The 20635-nt window shown below is 40.6% G+C and overlaps 1 protein-coding gene across 1 annotated transcript in view; it reads left to right on the plus strand.

Annotated features, from left to right (window-relative positions):
- The window catches only part of LOC141993703 (uncharacterized), a 448175-nt gene that overhangs the window by 377591 nt on the left and 49949 nt on the right, over positions 1-20635 (plus strand). The window lies entirely within an intron of this gene.

A 20635-nucleotide genomic window follows, 5' to 3' on the forward strand; every position in this document is an offset into this window, starting at 1 on the left:
ACCTGTCCTTGCCTAACCCGGCCTAATTATCCCTATGGTAACCTTTAAAAAATATATATTATATCTAGGTTTTTTGTTTCTACTGGTGGCGCACATCCACACATACCTTGGTGCACATAACAAAATTTATTCTGCGCATGGATGGAAAAATTAGAGGGAACATTGCTTGTGCCATCCTGTTTGTTTGTACAGCACATAGAGCAATGGGACTATAAGAGTCCAGATGATGATGATAATACTAGTCAGCACAGGCTGGAAAATCCACTTTGCCACTTTTGAAACTTTCTTTCACACTGAATTTTCTGCGTTGGCAGGAAGATGAATGTGGTGGTATATAATTCCGTTCCATCTCTTGATTCTACAGCTCTCCATTATTACTTTGTTTAACTAGAAACAAGCCAACCTACAGAAAATATATCGATAAAAACTTAAATGATTTCTTACCCAGTAACTCACCAAGAGAACGAATTATAATTCAAATAGTGTCAGGTGGCACTGATCTCACTTACTAAAATAAGTAAAACTACAGAAGTCCCACCTACTAGCCACTTTAGCCACATTCACTTTTCTGCTTTTCATTGCGCAATCCCAAGGCAATGACTAAACTAAAAATTATGTGAAAAATGTAACTGCAAAAGAGGATACTAACTTCACCCATCAACTAATAAACCATACTAGTCCCACTCCATTCTATCAACGTAGTTTAGGCAACACCGATGATGATTATTAGGCAGTTTTATCAATTTTTTAAAAGTAAAACAAATAAAAAATCACACAAAAATACCAATGATGAGATAAATCCTGAAATCCTCACTGTTTTACTCTGTCCTTACTCAAGCAAACCCACAGTAAAGTTAGAGGGTGTTTTTCCTAAGGAAAGCTTAAGTAACATCTGAATAAGGACTTCAGGATCTGATTGAAATTGTGCGAAACATATTTACATACTAGCAACCAAGTGTTAATGCTAACAGGCAAGGTAATGTGAGACCTTTTGCTTTGCTAGCGATGACTGCTCATAGCCCAGCTGTGGCCATGCTTTGCTGTGTCTTTACCTTGTGAATTATGAAAGGTCATTTCTAACTTATACGAATGTTTCTTAGCTTACAGTGCCTAAAATTACACATATAGTGCCCAGTTCTACTTCCATTCTGGTCAACAACAGAATTCCCATTGACTTCAGTGGGAGAAAGTTAGAAGGAGGATGATGGCAAGAGCCATTTTGAACCAGTTGTTATGTTATGCAGAGGTTCATGTTATGCAACGCTGCTCAATAAGAGCTCAGACTCTGAATGAAGTACACTTCTGTTAGACCCCTTGGCTCTGCATGGTTACTGAATGTCACCGCAGGTGACTGTTCCATTAAATCTTGTGAGATTACTTTTTGTAAAAGAGACTAGAATATAGGAAGATGGGGGTAAAATGAGTTTTGGGCACTGCTTAAGTTGTGCCAAGGCTTGATGGGGCTGAGTCCCGGCACCCGTAGGCTTGGCAGTTGATAGCCACCTCTGGGCTTGCCACGCCTGTTATGAAAGTAAAAAAAATTGCTTGAGCCACAGCACCTCTTTCATTACAGATTAAGCACGGGATTTGTATAATTTAGATCTGCCCCAAGTAGCTGTAATTTACAACTATACTTATTGCAAATGGCTTTCCTGTGAATAGAGGAACCTAGTGCAGCATTTCCCAAACTTTTCTGGCCACGGAACACTTGGTATATATTTACGGAACACTTCTAATATTATTTTGTAGTCATTTGGTTTTCAAATAAAAAATTGTTATTTATGCTCAAATATATTTTATTTTATAAAACACAGCAAAAATACAAATTTAAAATAACTTGAACTAACAATTTCTAACCAGAAAGCGCGTATAAAGTAGTACAAAAATCAAGTGCAAGACCCTTTTTTTTTTAATTACAATTCTTTCACGGAACACCTATTCACATCGTGCGGAACACCAGTGTTCCGCGGAACACAGTTTGGGAAACGCTGACCTAGTGAATTTTGTTCCCTGGGCTAAATTCCCTCCTTTTCTGCTCCCTTTGTGTGGTGTTAATTTTCTTAATTTTCATATGCAATACAAGCCAGGCTGTAATGAGATTTTATGATAGTAGCGTTATGAGCTTGTATACTTTTAAACCCAGACTCTGCTTTGGATTTAAGGCTTTGAGTAGATAAAACATTGGCGATGATCCGCACTGCTATGCACTTTACAGAGTCACCCACACCTGTGCACAGTAGATTAAAAGTCCTGCCCAATCAAAATGGCAGTGTTTGACACCCACTCACTTTGCACGGATGTAAATAGCTACCCAATGGGCACAGCAGTGGAGAATCAAACCCTAAGGCTCTGATCCTCTTGTTGGGAGGTAGGCGTCTAAATACCTTTGAGGATCTGGGCCCAGGTCTCTAATCTGAAAAGATGAAGGCCTCTATTCATATGACTGTGTATATAGGTGTATATAGGTGATGGTGGCAGTAGTAGTGGGAAGTGGGTGAATTGAGTATGCTTGCTCATATTTCAGACAGCACTGCATGATATTCTGAATGATTTTCAGTTAGACTCCATGAGGCTTAATCAATTCTTGCCTGGGTCATCGGGAATAACCACATTCAGATCTGATAAAATATAATGACATCTGTTATTGGATTATGATGATCTAATTTGATAGGTTTCAGAGTAGCAGCCGTGTTAGTCTGTATCCGCAAAAAGAAAAGGAGTACTTGTGGCACCTTAGAGACTAACAAATTTATTTGAGCATAAGCTTTCGTGGGCTACAGCCCACATCATCGGATACATGCAGTGGAAAATACAGTGGGGAGATTTTATATACACAGAGAACATGAAACAATGGGTGTTACCATACACACTGTAATGAGAGTGATCAGATAAGGTGAGCTATTACCAGCAGGAGAGCGGGGGGTGGGGGGAGGAACCTTTTGTAGTGATAATCAAGGTGGGCCGTTTCCAGCAGTTGACAAGTTCCAGCAGTTGACAGCAACATTTTCAAACTGGGGGATATTTGGGGTCTGAATTCAGAAACAAATGTTGTAATTTGGGCCCATTTCTAGTTCTGTTATGCTTGATCAGCTACCAACACTCGTTATTTTCCAACTTCAAGTGAAAACATTGTCTTAAAGAGAAACATGTGTGATGACTAAAATACTCGGATACCCAATGCAACACAAGTTGTCAACTGCTGGAAATGGCCCACCTTGATTACCACTACAAAAGGCTTCCCCACCCCCCCGCTCTCCTGCTGGTAATAGCTCACCTTACCTGATCACGCATGTTACAGTCTGTATGGTAACACCCATTGTTTCATGTTCTCTGTGTATATAAAATCTCCCCACTGTAATTTCCACTGCATGCATCCGATGAAGTGATCTAATTTGAAGCTCTCAATCTTTGACACTATATTGCATGACTTCATTTACTAGCTGGAGCCATTTTGAACACAGTTATGTTCGCTCTTTCCCACTGGTTTGCTTTTAATGTAACAAACAAGTTGCAGTTTGGCTATGTTAGCCTACTTCGGTGTTGCATTGGGTATCCGAGTATTTTAATCATCAAACATGTTTCTCTTTAAGACAATGTTTTCAGCTGAAGTTGGAAAATAACGAGTGTTGGTAGCTGATCGAGCATAACAGAACTAGAAATGGGCCCAAATTACACCATTTGTTTCTGAATTCAGACCCCAACTATCCCCCAGTTTGAGAATGTTGCTGTCCACATCTCATGACTGTCCACCACATTATAGTGAAAGGGGATTGTTCTGAAGTTTGAATGCAGATCCAAATTTCCCCCAAATCTAGGGGCCTGATTATCCTATTTGGTGCATTTGATGTGAATAGTACATGTAGCACCTAATCAATCAATAACACAGAAAAATATATTGTTTTATGATTCCCAGGAAGCACAGGGGGCACAATGTGATGCCCAGGACTTGCTCACTTTTCTGGTAAGCTGTAGCAAAAGTGGCTGTGGCTTTCACACACAAAAAAATAAATAAATTAAAAAAAAATCTCACTCTCTATCATTATAACCAAGAGCGACATATTAAGGGAACTGAGAGGGAGCAAGTTAAATCTGCTCATGGCATTTGTAACTTGTATTTTTGTTGCTCTGTACATGGGACTACAGTTGATATTGGTGCCAAAGAGGGGGTCCCTTTGTTGGACTTTGGATACCTATAGGATAATTAATGTAAGACACACGTCATATGGATGTCATCATGACAATATATGTCTGTTGGAACTTGTATATTTTGGGTTGTGGGCCATTTGGTGTTCAGATCTGTGCAATTCAGTGTGAGGGCAGATTTGTCTCAGAATGGATCTCTTACAGCTATGATCCCTGTTTATTTCACTGAGTTGCTGAAGTTTTGATTGAATGCAACTATACAGTGCCTTTCCAACAACATATTTGTGCTGTATCTGTTTGTGAGCTCTGGAGTATTGCTCTCCTCATTGAAGGGTGAGGGGAGCAATGCTCCAGAACTCACAAACAGACACAGCACAAATAATGCTGTGTATGCAACATTGTTTATCTAAATTGTTATGGGTTATTTTCTCTCGTGGGAATCCAAGCTGCTTTCCTATTCACTTGTATTGTCTGTCTATCTGGTTCTCTGATACAATCAACTGTCACTGTCTCTGTGCTATGTATAACTCTCACAACTGAGCTGGTTGATATGGTAGGACATAAATAAAGGTGCTTTTGCAGAAATTGGGAAAACATTCCTTATATGAACCATCCACCCCTAATGACACTACACCTACTGGTTGCTACTCTTTGCAGATTCAGGTGGATTTGATAGGATGCTGCTAAGATACAATTTATACTTTCCTGTTCTGGAGTAAGATTTGGAGAGTCTCTTCCAGTCACACCCTTCTTTTACTTCAAAGGAGATGATAGAGCCTCTCCAGGGGAAATTTGTTTGGCCCTGTCCCAGCTCTATGTTTATATAATATATATATATTATGCATTTTGGAAGAAATAGCATTATACTTAACTGCTGAAATGTATCAGCCAAGGCAGAGCCCAGAATAAGATCATCATGAGATTATGAAGCCCAGAATGAGATTTTTACAGCATTTCCTATTAAAAATGAACAGAGGAATAACAGAATAACTTTGCTCTGGCCCTATGAGACCCCACTGATGTGAAAAGAAATATGCAATTCTCATGAAATGTACTGGGTTGACTGTCCTCACAAAACAAGTAAAGGACAAGCAGCGACAGAAAACTTCCCTCTGCTGTCCTATGAGGAAGCCCAGGCTGTACCTCAATTCTGTTGTGGAAGGACCAGCTTGAGACATGAAAGGGTAGTTCATCCTCCAGACCCATTCAGTTCTTGTTCTCTGCTGAGACTGTCAGCAATTGTTATAAATGTTTTTGTGCTGTGCATACTAGCCACTGGGACTGAGGCTCCAAAACTCACTTTATGTAAGCAACTGGCACTGTGGTATTATTGGGTCACTATAGAAGGACGTGTTGTTTGAACAAATACCACTGAGTCCGTGGAAAATTTTAAAATGTATTTAAACATCCAAAAAAATTTAGTGGGCCTGATCTCACCCCATTTCACTTCTCTGGCAGTGTAAAGGGGCCTTACTATAGACGTGAAGTATATTTACTCCCACTTTAAGATCCTTGCTGTAAATGAGAATGAGGCCAGCTGACCTTTAGATTCCTTTAAGGGGTTTTGTATGAATGAATCACAAAGAATAGGCGTTTTCCAAACATTACTGCTGAGATATTTTTCTAAGCTGCTGTTCAAACAGCAAAGTAAATTATCACATTCAATCCAATCAATATTAAAACAGTTGTAAAAGTTTGAGTGAAACTATTAACATAGCAAGAAATTTTAGAGTTAATGTTTCCACACTGACTTTATTTAGCCTTGTTCTGCTATGTCTAGGTATCGCAATGGTCATAAAGTCTGATACTCTTTTCATAACTATTCTTTCTCACTGAGTTGAAATCACTCACTCAAGGTTCTAAGGTGTCCAGGATATTTCTCCAAGTCATATCATATTGCTTTTTGGGAAGATCCAGGGACACGTATGTTGATAGCTTTGGACTTGATTCTTTGTGGTGGCTAAATGGATGATGCAATACTACATACCAGTAAATATTTATTTCATCCATATGGGCTGCGCATGTGGAGAGAGAGAATTACTTTGTGCACCGTTTATTATGGCCCACATGCAATATACAAAAACACTGGGTGTAGATAACATCATCTAGCATTTTGGAATGTCCGGCTAAAGACCATGTGTTCTTTCATGATTGTAATGCCATTTTGCTGTATTTGTCTTCTATTCTAAGGAAATCTTGCCATTTTTTGCTATTGAAAATAAGAAGAGCTAAATTAATGAATGCAGTTCCAGCTTGAAAGAGAATCAATGCACTTTTAAAAATATTCCTGACTCTTCTCATTACATAATTAGTCAGAAATGATAGCCCAGATGGAATTCCTGAGCTAATTTTTTACATTTCCCATTTCTTGATGGGTTCCTATTTGCATTTGCAATTAAAAGAGCCTTGTGGACCAAATATGTTGTCTATTTTTGGTTAGTTTTCCTTCTCACTGAACAAATAAAATGGATATAAAATTTTAAAATTAAGGAAAAAAATCTAGCTATTTTTCAAGAACTCAGAAACCCATCACAGGTCCCCCCCCCCCATGTACCTATTTTAGGAACAGTAGTACCAGCAAAATCTAAACTAATCATTTTCTTTTTAAAGTTTCAAAAATTACACTTTTCCCCCATGGAAAACCAGATGCCATTCAGCAACTGGTGGAGTAATGTGTCCATTTTCACTGAAAGGATTTATGAAAACTGTTCATATTTGCCAGGCTTGGGTTCTTCAGAATTTTCAGTTCTGTTTACTGGTGTATTCAAAAGTAATGAATATTATGAGTCAGTAAATACTTGTTCATTTTGCTCTAAGCTACAAAAGGGTAGTTAGCAATTTGAAATTTGTACGGAGAATGAATCACTGTCTTATCTCCAACCCGTTCCTAGTATACTGAATCAAATATGACCACTGATATTTAGAGAGATCTATTAGTGTATTAAAAGACCTGGGATAACATTTTAAAAATGCCTGAGGCCCAGATCCCTAAGGGTATTTACGTGCCTAAACTGCTACTGCAATCCATGGGAGTTAGGTGCCTAAATATATTTGAAAATCTGGGCCTACTGGCTCAGCCACTAAATCCCATTTTCAAAATTGACGTTGGCACTTCGGAGTCTAAGTCCCACTGACTTTCAATGAAATTTAGACTCCTAAGTGCTTAAGTGATTTTTGAAAATGAGACTTGGACTACTAAATCACTCAAGCGATTTTTAAAATGTGAGGTTTCAGAGTAACAGCCGTGTTAGTCTGTATTCGTAAAAAGAAAAAAGAAAAGGAGTACTTGTGGCACCTTAGAGACTAACCAGTTTATTTGAGCATGAGCTTTCGTGAGCTACAGCTCACTTCATTGGATGCATAGCATATCGTGGAAACAGCAGAAGACATTATATACACACAGAGACCATGAAACAAAACTTCCTCCCACCCCACTCGCCTGCTGGTAACAGCTTATCTAAAGTGACCATCAAGTAGGGCCATTTCTAGCACAAATCCAGGTTTTCTCACCCTTCCCCCCCCCCCCACACACACATACAAACTCACTCTCCTGCTGGTAATAGCCCATCCCTCTTTGAAACCTCTCTTTATAATGCGCATGATAATCAAGGTGGACCCACCTTGATTATCATGCGCATTATAAAGAGAGGTTTCAAAGAGGGATGGGCTATTACCAGCAGGAGAGTGAGTTTGTATGTGTGTGTGTGTGTGGGGGGGGGAAGGGTGAGAAAACCTGGATTTGTGCTGGAAATGGCCCTACTTGATGGTCACTTTAGATAAGCTGTTACCAGCAGGCGAGTGGGGTGGGAGGAAGTTTTGTTTCATGGTCTCTGTGTGTATATAATGTCTTCTGCTGTTTCCACGATATGCTATGCATCCGATGAAGTGAGCTGTAGCTCACGAAAGCTCATGCTCAAATAAACTGGTTAGTCTCTAAGGTGCCACAAGTACTCCTTTTCTTTTTTCTTTTTAAAATGTGATGAACACAAAAGAACCTGCTTGTTACCACCAGTTGTACCAGGAAATTAAAAATGTATTCCACTGAAACTGCCCACCTACTAACACCGGTTCCATTTAAATCTAGGATGGGATTTTAAAAAGAATTCAGTTTTGGCTTCTACTTTTCTTGAAGTACTGAGCTAAATATGTAATATATGCAAATGTTTAATAAGAGGTCTAATGCAATTGATTGAACAAAAGAGAGGGCGGAATTAACAAAATATTTTTTGCTATTTTTTAAATGTTAAGATTCGAAATGTCATCAACACTTTGAATTTAATTTTTTCACTAACTTTTTGATAAGTTGGCTGAAAACCTCCAGATTTCACCCCCTGTACTAGTCTAATCTTTTCTTATCTTTTGAATTCTGAAATTCAAAAAAAAATTCAAACCTGCTCTAATTTCTACTAAATATGTTGTCTGCAATCTTTCTCTGCGCAGGGCTTCTGTGTCGCTCTTGGGTTACAGAGTAGTCGGCAGTCAGTGGATTTGGTCATAACAGGAGATTCCCTGCTGCCATTCCTATAGAACTCCATCTTGGCTGCTGTAGTTTGGAGGTGTGGCTGATATCTGTTTGTGTCTTTGCTGTCGCTGGCATTCAGAATAGCTCCTTGAGCAAATTGGCAGCCTGCACAAATTAAAGCAAAAAGAAAAGGAGTACGTGTGGCACCTTAGAGACTAACCAATTTATTTGAGCATAAGCTTTCGTGAGCTTATGCTCAAATAAATTGGTTAGTCTCTAAGGTGCCACACGTACTCCTTTTCTTTTTGGGAATACAGACTAACACGGCTGTTACTCTGAAACCATAAATTAAAGCAACTTTCAGGCAAAACTTAGTGAGATCAGTGGAAATCTGACCTAAATAAGGATTGCAGGATTTGCTTAATATCAGCTGAAGCAGTGTATTATGCAAAGTCAGCTGCTTACAAAGAATGTATTAATACAGTACTTAGTTTTACGCTCTGTTCAAATAAAACTTTGATTTCTGAGGTTTTGGCTAGGGATCCTATGCGGGGCTTTTCCACTTCTACATTCAGGGATTCATAACTTGATTTAGGAACCAGAAGTTTCTTGGCACAGTTTCTGCTGAGATTAGGATCAGGATTTTCCTTGTCCCCCAGCAGCTCAGCTAGCAAGGAACAAGAAGTCATGCCTTCTCCCCATGACCATATGTGGAAGCAGGCCCACAATGCGGTTATATTGACTCCGAGTCCAAACAGCTGTTCATCCTATTCTTAATGTGCAGGAATATGCTTGCTCCTATCTGGCTTTAGGCTCTATTTCTCCTTTTTCTTATATTGGGTTTACACTGATTTTTGTGGTGGTACCCCTCATTTACCCCTATGTAACTGAGAGGAGTATCAGGCCCTTAACTCTTAAACATGAAGGGAAAAAAGGTTTCCACAGTTCTAAAGTGTAAGTTTTTTGGTCGGCTTTAATCAAACATGGATAGCAAGAGAGAGTGAGAGATATGAGGCCTACATTATATTAAAGTCTCCACCCTTTTCTCCTCTCTATGGGAGGTTTATGTAGACTGCATTCTGTAGTGTAGTGTGAGCCAATGCAGGCTTGAGTGGACTGGCTGAGCTGTGTGTGAACAGGTCAGCTAGAGGGGAGAGAGCTGTCCCATGACTGGCGGCTTGTGGAAAATACAAGCTTGTAAAAAAAAAAATAAAAAAAAAAGTTTATGAAAGTGAAAAGCACAAGCACATACAGCCATGCTCCCCATTAATATGACAAACCCTATCAACCTCCTCCCCTGCCATGGTCAAAACTGCTAACGTTGTCAATTCTATCATTGTGCTCTCAGCTGCTAGCTTTGTTTTGTGTCTCATTTTACATGAAAACACATACATAGTCAAAAAGCACTGGTGCTGATAGCTGCAGATGCTAGCTGCAGGTGAATCCCTGATTGTGCAACTGCAAGCTTCAGTTCAGTTTAAAAATAGAACCATTTATTTAGGGAAACAAAAGCATTTGTGTGTAGATAAAATCAGCTGGCTAGCCAAGAAAGAGGGTGTTTCCTTGTGGGGGATCTAGCAGAAAAGAGGAGTAATAATACAGCACCTCTCAAAGAGTGAGTTAACCTGCAAAGAAAACACAAGGCCATTAGCTATTGTGACTATGCCAGAAGGGCCCAAATAAAGATGCTCAATAATAAAGATAATTTATGAGGCTGCATTAAAAAGCAAAAAGACACATGTTTAAGTTCCAGAGTGGTTTTCCTTGAGCTTTATCAAAAATGCATTATTCACTAAAGGTTAGAGATGGACTGAAACCACAGTTTTGGTATCCAGATGTGGATTCAGATATCAAAGTTTTGAGGAGTTTGTGGTGTCTACGGGTTTGGTTCATCCCATTATAAACATGGACACCATTTATAACATTTGTACCTGGATCCAGGTTCAGACTATGAGTACACGTTAAGCTTTTGTTTTTGGATGTGGAGGGAGATTTTCGGAGGCACAAATTCTCGTTGACCTGCAGTGTGTGTTAGGTGCCTAATTGTCATTTGTGCCTTGGAAATCTTCTCCTGGAGAATATTGGTTTGGGCCCATTTCTACAGAAAATATGAGAAGCCATTGTTTCTGGCGGAAACGTGAGATTATATTGTTCATGTTGCAGAAATAACTGCTCATAAAGGGCCCACTTCTGCAACCCTGATTCACAGTGAATAATACTGACTCACTCAGGTACCCTATAGTCTTTAGCAAGACTGGTCCAACAAGAGTAAGAGCTACTCAACATGAACAAATATTGCAGCATCAGGCCCTAGTGTTGCATAAAACCTGGACTCCTGAATGACTCTGATTTCCTTTTTAGTAAATCATTATTTTCTCTTTTCTTTGTGAGCAGGCTCTTTGCCATTTGATTCAAAAAGGGCTCACTTTTCAGAAATATGATTCACAGCACAGTGCAATGAACGTAATCCAAGCATCAGCCTTACCTGATATTATATTTCCTCATCCAGCCACGTCAGTAGTGTAGAGGGATTTTCTCTAATAAATTGTATTCGATTAATGTGAGGTATCTTCAAATCACTGGAGACTTTGCTGTAGAAAGGTTTCAGAGTAACAGCCGTGTTAGTCTGTATTCGCAAAAAGAAAAGGAGTACTTGTGGCACCTTAGAGACTAACCAATTTATTTGAGCATGAACTTTCGTGAGCTACAGCTCACTTCATCGGATGCATACTGTGGAAATTGCAGAAGACATTATATACACAGACACCATGAAACAATACCTCCTCCCACCCCACTCTCCTGCTGGTAATAGCTTATCTAAAGTGATCATCAAGGTGGGCCATTTCCAGCACAAATCCAGGTTTTCTCACCCTCCGCCCCCCCCCCCCCCACAAACTCACTCTCTTGCTGGTAATAGCCCATCCAAAGTGACCACTCTCTTCACAATAAGAAAAGGAGTACTTGTGGCACCTTAGAGACTAACCAATTTATTTGAGCATGAGCTTTCGTGAGCTACAGCTCACTTCATCGGATGCATACTGTGAAAATTGCAGAAGACATTATATACACAGACACCATGAAACAATACCTCCTCCCACCCCACTCTCTTGCTGGTAATAGCTTATCTAAAGTGATCATCAAGTTGGGCCATTTCCAGCACAAATCCAGGTTTTCTCACCCTCCGCCCCCCCCCCACAAACTCACTCTCTTGCTGGTAATAGCCCATCCAAAGTGATTAAAGCCCATCCACTCTCTTCACAATGTGTATGATAATCAAGGTGGGCCATTTCCTGCAGAAATCCAGGTTCTCTCACTCCCTCACCCCCCTCCAAAAACCACACACACAAACTCACTCTCCTGCTGGTAATAGCCTATCCAAAGTGACCACTCTCCTTACAACGTGCATGAAAATCAAGGTGGGCCATTTCCAGCACAAATACAGGTTTTCTCACCCCCCCCCACCCCCATACACACACAAACTCACTCTCCTGCTGGTAAGAGCTCATCCAAAGTGACCACTCTCCCTACAATGTGCATGATAATCAAGGTGGGCCATTTCCAGCACAAATCCAGGTTTTCTTACCCCCCCCCCCCAACACACACACAAACTCACTCTCCTGCTGGCAATAGCTCATCCAAACTGACCACTCTCCCCACAATGTGCATGACAATCAAGGTGGGCCACTTCCAGCATAAATCCAAGTTTAACCAGAACGTCGGGGGGGGGGGTAAACCAGAACGTCGGGGGGGGGGTAGGAAAAAACAAGGGGAAATAGGCTACCTTGCATAATGACTTAGCCACTCCCAGTCTCTATTTAAGCCTAAATTAATAGTATCCAATTTGCAAATGAATTCCAATTCAGCAGTTTCTCGCTGGACTCTGGATTTGAAGTTTTTTTGTTGTAAGATAGCGACCTTCATGTCTGTAATCGCGTGACCAGAGAGATTGAAGTGTTCTCCGACTAGTTTATGAATGTTATAATTCTTGACATCTGATTTGTGTCCATTTATTCTTTTACGTAGAGACTGTCCAGTTTGACCAATGTACATGGCAGAGGGGCATTGCTGGCACATGATGGCATATATCACATTGGTGGATGTGCAGGTGAACGAGCCTCTGATAGTGTGGCTGATGTTATTAGGCCCTGTGATGGTGTCCCCTGAATAGATATGTGGGCACAGTTGGCAACGGGCTTTGTTGCAAGGATAGGTTCCTGGGTTAGTGGTTCTGTTGTGTGGTATGTGGTTGTTGGTGAGTATTCGCTTCAGGTTGGGGGGCTGTCTGTAGGCAAGGACTGGCCTGTCTCCCAAGATTTGTGAGAGTGTTGGGTCATCCTTCAGGATAGGTTGTAGATCCTTAATAATGCGTTGGAGGGGTTTTAGTTGGGGGCTGAAGGTGACGGCTAGTGGCGTTCTGTTATTTTCTTTGTTAGGCCTGTCCTGTAGTAGGTGACTTCTGGGAACTCTTCTGGCTCTATCAATCTGTTTCTTCACTTCCGCAGGTGGATACTGTAGTTGTAAGAATTCTTGATAGAGATCTTGTAGGTGTTTGTCTCTGTCTGAGGGGTTGGAGCAAATGCGGTTGTATCGCATTTATTTGTCTCTATTTAATTTAGGCTTAAATAGAGACTGGGAGTGGCTAAGTCATTATGCAAGGTAGCCTATAAAGGTAGCCTATTTCCCCTTGTTTTTTCCTACCCCCCCCCCCCCAGACGTTCTGGTTAAACTTGGATTTATGCTGGAAGTGGCCCACCTTGATTGTCATGCACATTGTGGGGAGAGTGGTCAGTTTGGATGAGCTATTGCCAGCAGGAGAGTGAGTTTGTGTGTGTGGGGGGGGGGTGAGAAAACCTGTATTTGTGCTGGAAATGGCCCACCTTGATTATCATGCACATTGTAGGGAGAGTGGTCACTTTGGATGAGCTCTTACCAGCAGGAGAGTGAGTTTGTGTGTGTATGGGGGTGGGGGGGTGAGAAAACCTGTATTTGTGCTGGAAATGGCCCACCTTGATTTTCATGCACGTTGTAAGGAGAGTGGTCACTTTGGATAGGCTATTACCAGCAGGAGAGTGAGTTTGTGTGTGTGGTTTTTGGAGGGGGGTGAGGAGGTGAGAGAACCTGGATTTCTGCAGGAAATGGCCCACCTTGATTATCATACACATTGTGAAGAGAGTGGTCACTTTGGATGGGCTATTACCAGCAAGAGAGTGAGTTTGGGGGGGGGGCGCGGAGGGTGAGAAAACCTGGATTTGTGCTGGAAATGGCCCACCTTGATGATCACTTTAGATAAGCTATTACCAGCAGGAGAGTGGGGTGGGAGGAGGTATTGTTTCATGGTGTCTGTGTATATAATGTCTTCTGCAATTTCCACAGTATGCATCCGATGAAGTGAGCTGTAGCTCACGAAAGCTCATGCTCAAATAAATTGGTTAGTCTCTAAGGTGCCACAAGTACTCCTTTTCTTTTTGCTGTAGAAAGTACTTTGCAAAGCTGCGTATCCGTAATGGCTCCCCTCCAAAATCTGGAATTCAAATCTCTGGCCATTGGTAGACATATGTAAGTTTTTTAAATATGTAAGGATCAGTGGGATTGTGGAGGGACTGATTTTGGAATACTCATATAATGCATATTGATTTATTGAAATATTAATTCATATATAAAAGGAATGCTTTTCAAGAATAGTTAGTAGTAATCCGGCATATTGGATCATAAGATTGCATGTTTTGATGTTTCCTCAAACACCGGGTGTAATGGAGCATATTTGTTGTTTTGCTGTCAGGTCAGCAAACACTTAGTTCACCTGGGATTTTTAGAAGTGCTCAGTGTTGCCTTAACTCTGCTCCAGTTAAAGTTAATAAGAGGTACCTTCAGGGGAGTAGAATTGGCCAACTGAGAGTGATTTTGAAAATCCCACTCTTAGTAATTTTACAGGGCCAAGGTTTTCAAAAATTAAGATCCTAAGGTTAGGCTGCTAAATACATGATTTTCAAAAATCCTATGCTAACATCTCCCATTGACCATTTTTGAGAACCAGGTAGGTGCCTAAAATTGGATTGAAGAGCCTAAATGTAGGCTCCTATTTTCAAAAAGTCTTGCTTGTGACTATTATTTAAAGACTTATGGCCAGATTCTACTACTCTAACTGATACTGAGTAGCAACTCATGGTGGCCAGTTCTAATGTCCTTATTTGTCACCTAAGTGTTACTCAATATGAGTAAGGGATACAGTAGGATCTGTTTTAATTTTATATCATGGTAACTGCTGACAATTATATTTAGTAACAGCTGAGATTCTGTGTTGGTTTGAGGGGCTATTGATTCATCTGAGTGAGTGTTTTACAATGTGTACATTATAGACGTGCTCCTTCTCAACTGAAGTCAATCAGAGCAGGAGCAGGCATTATAAGTTTCCTTTAGAGGAACAAATTTCTATTCTGAGGGAAAGAAGCCAACTGAAGTATATCACTGTGAATAACGTCCCTAAACATAACTGAGGGACTGTAAGCAGGTCATGTCAGAGATCTAGTGGAGTTAGAAGACCTGGGTCCTATTCTTGGCTTTGTCACTGACCATGGGTAAGTCACTTCATCTCTCCATACCTCTGTTTCCCCTCCTACACTTAGTTTGTCTTGCCTATTTAGATTCTTAGTTCTTCAGCACAGGGACTGTGTCTTGCTATATTTGTACAGTGCCAACACAATGGGGCCCCGGTCTTGGCTGCAGACTCTAGGTGTTATCATGGTACACATAGTAATAATGTTACCATAGTTATTCCAGTTCATGCTGGTGTAACTCCATTTGCTTTAGTAACTTACAATGGTGTAAATGAGATTAGAATCAGTCCCCATGTATTCAGACAAGGGCATTGTTGATCTCTAGAAATAAAAAAAAAATACTAATAACAAAGAATCTGTTGGAGCCTTCGATGCAATCTTGGCACCATTTGGTTTGTAACAACTCTTTCTTTCATCAGACTGAATCAGTTTCTGTGTAGAAATTGTAATTCATTGAACGAAAGCCACAATCTCTGCAAGAGACCAAGTGAACTGTACCAGGCTGCGTCACCGGGGTCAAACACCTCTTTTTGCAATCAATATACTTGTTGGCATTCTCAAGAGAGAGGTCATGGGCTGTTCGTGCATGGAAACTAAGTTGTCCTATCTCCTCTATAAGCAGAAGGAGACCCCCCACTCCTCTAGACCTTTCTGTTGGTAGTAATGTGTATAGGTGGGAATACTAAGTTAGGGATTTCAGAAGAGGGATTGAAACCGAACGAGGCTATTAAGAGAAAGCATGACAATCTTAACTATGGAATGGCTACCATTGCCCAATAATAAAAGATCATGGAGAGTAACTTTAGAGATTGAAACAATGTCTGTGACACACTGTGCAACAGAGGAGTGTGGTAAGACATGCGAGCTATAAAAGAAGCAATTTCATAATAGGAATAGCACCAGAGGGAACAGTTTGGTAAATAAGATGAAACATCTGATTTTGGAAGATTTAATTCCTCTGAAGAAAATCTAAACTTTTTACTTTAACATTAAGAGTCAAGTGAAATCCTCTTAGAGTGGCAGCACAAGAATAATCCTCTTCCTTTGCATTTCTGCCGCTTTCTTCTTGGGTTAATCCATGTGCGTCATCATTGCTATTATTACTGTAGTACTAGGAAGACCCCATCATTCCAGGTAGCGTACAAACACATAGTTCTGCCCAGAAGAGATTACAGTCTAGATAGATAAGACACACACAGCTTGAGGGGAGACAGAGGCAAAAATAGCTTGCCTAAAGTTAGTGGCTTAGGTGGGAATAGAACTCAGGTCTTCTAAATGCCTATTCACTGTCTCTGCCACAGCACCACCACATGCCCTACCCTAGCTTTAAATACAGAATCTGTGGCATGGAGAAACAGGTATATCAATTTTGTATTTCTAGAGCAATGAAAAAAAGGCTTAGCGATATGACTTTATCCTGTGGTAAGAAACATAGTAAGAATAATGTGACTACAATGTTTTATCTAACCATGGAGACTAGTGCCCCAAAACAAGTGGAGAGAGAACAGATCATAGGGATATGACTGCTTAGTGTTTTCCTGACTTAATAAACAGGGAGAAAACATGTCCTTCTCCCTGGCTCCCACCCTCCCCCTTTCCTAATTTTACAAATACAGGAGCAAATCTTATGGTCTTAATTCAGGCAAATTGTGGTCAATGAAGGATATATGGCCTGTTCTGTGAGCTCCACCATGTACCATAATATCTGTAATGCCGCTTGCATGGAATACCTCTATATAGCTACATCTGTGTAAAGAGCCAGATTTTGCCTGCCGATAGTGCAGGGTTTTGAGGAGGGTACATGGCGTTCAGCTCCATGAAAAGACCAGGTGCTATAGCAGGCCCTGTGCTTCACAGGGCACAAGACTTGCACTTTCTTGGCACCTTGGGAGTACAAATCACTGAAAAGCCAGAGGGGCAGAGGTATGACCATGGCCCACGCCACAGCAATCCTCACCTGTTCGTAGAATTGGTCAGCTGCACTAGGAGAGCACACAGCATCTGTATGACGCAGAACTAATTTTGCCATTGACTTCAGTGGGGTGTTGTGTGGGGCCAGGATTTCACTGCAGAAATCTCCCTCGGTTAGTGTGGCTTCATACCAGCCTCTGCTCAGGGTTGTGTCCTAATAGAAACCTATAACCTTGTTTATCTCACAGAAATTTTGGGAGGAAAAATAATCCCATGTTTCTCTCTCCCTAGTGGAATAAGTCAAAAACCTCCTTTGTTGCCTGATAATGTACATAGATTTGGCCTCTATTGTTTTGAATCTTTCTAGACTCTATGATGAACTAAAGCATGATAGTATTCCACCCACTGGCATACTGTCTGTGGGTATGGGCAGAGATCTAGTACAGTACTGCTTTCCAGCCCAGTGTTAGGAACATTTAGTTTATTAGTTATGTAGTGTTCATGATTCTGAACTTTCTATGCATGTTCATACCAAGCATGTATATTTAGGCAGTCTATCTAGTGATGATCCCTGGGCTGAGAGGAAGCATTATTAGTAGCATTGTTATTTCCTTCACTGGATTATTTGTTTTTATTTGCACTTCCTATTGTTGCCGTCATATTTATTTTTGACTAATTCCCATTTTCCTATCAGTGTTAGCTCTGGAAATTCTACCCCAGCTCTTCATTTCTAGTTTTCTACTGTGTCTGTCATCCTTTGTATTTTAAAGTCTAATTTGTGAACACAATTAGAATTTGTGACTGATGTGTCTACTGTGAATCAGAGCTGACACTCAATTTTTAATGACTCTTCATGATAAGTTTAGTGAGTTTCGGGAACAAGTTTCTAGGAACGTTCATGCAGTATTGATGAGACCATTTATCATAATTTGTGAAGTCATTGGTTCTGACTCAATGTGAAATCCTTTGGGGTCCCACCCATGATGTACAACTGCAAATCTCTTGTTTTAACATGCTCCTCTTTTCATATCCTTACAAATGGTGGCTTCCCTACCTCATGGTGAGGCAGCTCAGCTCCTTTCAATGGTAAAATGAGCATATCGATATCTTTATATTTTGGGTTTTCCTGGAGCAGCATGGAGGGCTACATTCTCTGCTATTGCAATTTGGTATAGCCAGGGCTGGATTAAGGATAGGCACTATCAGTCCAGGTTTAGGGTCCCAGCTCCTGGAGTCAAATGATTACTAGAGCTGTGTGGGAACTCGAATTTCCATTTCATGGGAACTCCCATGATTCTGAAATTTGTTTTCATTGATCATTGGAACAAATGATAAAGAATTTTGAAATTTCCCATTAATTTTTTTTATAATTTTGTTTTGGATCAGTCAAGATATTTCATTTTGATTTTGACTTTTTATTTTTCTATTATAATCTAATGTAAAAATTCTAAAGGAAAGATCATTTCAAAATAAAAAACTGAAACATTCTGTTCTGCTAACATTTTTTCAAAATATGATTTGGTCAAAATTGACATGTTCTTGCAGAAAACTTCAGTATTATAATTGGATATTTTTGGACCAACTCTAATGATTAGAATCTAAGCTCTCATTTTAAGGAAAAAATTAGGCTTTTAGCCCTAACAAAGAAAAGCTTGAATATGTGACTGATAGGTACCAATGCAGTCATGCCTGCCTGAGTCTGCGGCAGCCTGAAACAACAATTCAGAGTGGTGTGAACAGCTATTCCATATATCTAAATATGGTGTTACCATCAAACCCTCTGGTCTGGGTGATCTTGCCAGAATCAACCCAGCAGAGGACTGGGAGAAGAGTGCAGTGGGCCCAGCTTCACACCCAAGCAGTCTACATTTCTATCACCCCTGCCTCTGAGAGATGAAGAGAGCGCTGCTAACACCATTCTAAGTGGGTGAAGACACAGTGAAGGGTTGGGCCATGGAGGTAGAGTTGAGGGTGGCCCATGTCATAGTTTCCCTAGAGCTCGAGATTGTCTTTAATACAGCCCTAAGTGTAGCTCCATTGGCTTCAATGAATCAGTTGACCTGAGTTAAATTAGAGAAATTGGAATTGTTTCAGAAAAGAGTTTGAGTCAAAGAATTTTTTTTTATAAACTTATCAAAAGCTTACAACTTAAGACCCTGATTCTGCAAAAATGCATTCACATGCTTGCCATTAGGCACATGTATAGTCCCATTGAAATCATCATGTGCTAGCCACAGGATCACTTACATGTGTAAAGTCAAGTATGGGCATAAATCTGTGCAAGATCAGGCCTAAAGAGATTAACAGCATAAGATCACTAATAATAATGACAGGTTGCAAAGGAACAGCCAGAGGTATACAGCAAGGGCTAACAGGGATCCTCAGATGTGTATATCCGTTTTCTTGTCATTTAAAAAAAACCCTAGAAAATATATTTGGGGCAAAAGTCTACCTGTTTTGTGTGAGGGGCAGGAGCATTATAGAGAGCCTTTTCCGTGCACAGAACACCCACCCAGCAGTAGGGCAGCATGATCTATTGTATGAAGAGGCCCTGTTATTGTGTTTGAAAAAATTTTCTCCCCCCACCCAGGGGATTGGCGAAGTGCTAGGTGCCCCCAGCCCACCCATGCAATTGGCAGCAGGCATGCTTGAGAGAATGCACACTATTCCTTTCTGGAGCAAAGCAATGAGAGCTGCTAAATGCATTGCCTCCAGATTCTCTGAGCAGTCCTGAACTGTACTAACAGGTTGACTCTTTGACTTTCCACTGGGTTATGATTCATCTGCTTTGCTCCCAGCCCTTCCCACTGCCTTGCACCTTTGGCGAGTTAGATATCTGCTTGTATCTCAAGGGACTTCCCATTTTATTATATCTTTGACATCAATAGGATATGTACAGTATGCCCTGGAAAGCTCTTTGGGTCAGGGACGGTCCTTTTATTGTTTTTGTACACTGCCCAGAACAATGGGGTCCTGATCAATGACTGGGGATCCTAATCACTAATACTATATAAACAATAGTAACAAAAATGGGAAGGAATAATTTGTCATGAATTCAGAGGGCCCCCTGAATACAACAATGTATTTGAATGGAATCTGCTGCTAAATAGTTTATTTGGGGCTCAATTCTGCACGGTGCTGAGTGCCCGCAGGGCTGCCTGGAGTTGCTCAGGGTTGAGCCCTTATTGCCTAACATTTTCCTCTTAATGAAACTGTTGATCTTCACTCATTTGTGACGGCAGCTTGGAGTTCTCTGAACTGGCAAACATTTTGGAAGAGATGTTACTGTCGTCTTTCATAACAGTCAGCACTTTGGAAACATTCCCCTTGAATAATGTCAAAAACAATTTCAGTTTCTATAATTTAACTCATCCATATCATGAGCACCAATAAACTAAACCGCTACAGATTCCAGGCCCATGTCTTGCCAAGAGCTGGCACTATGTTCTGAGCCAAGTAACTCATTATAAACAATGAGTATTTCAGTCCTACAAGTGTGCACATTCTTGCAGGGTGTGTGTGTGTGTGTGTGTGTATGTATGTAGCTGGCACCGGAAGTGATGAG

Source organism: Natator depressus, chromosome 9, assembly GCF_965152275.1.
Source record: "Natator depressus isolate rNatDep1 chromosome 9, rNatDep2.hap1, whole genome shotgun sequence".
Lineage (NCBI taxonomy): Eukaryota > Metazoa > Chordata > Testudines > Cheloniidae > Natator > Natator depressus.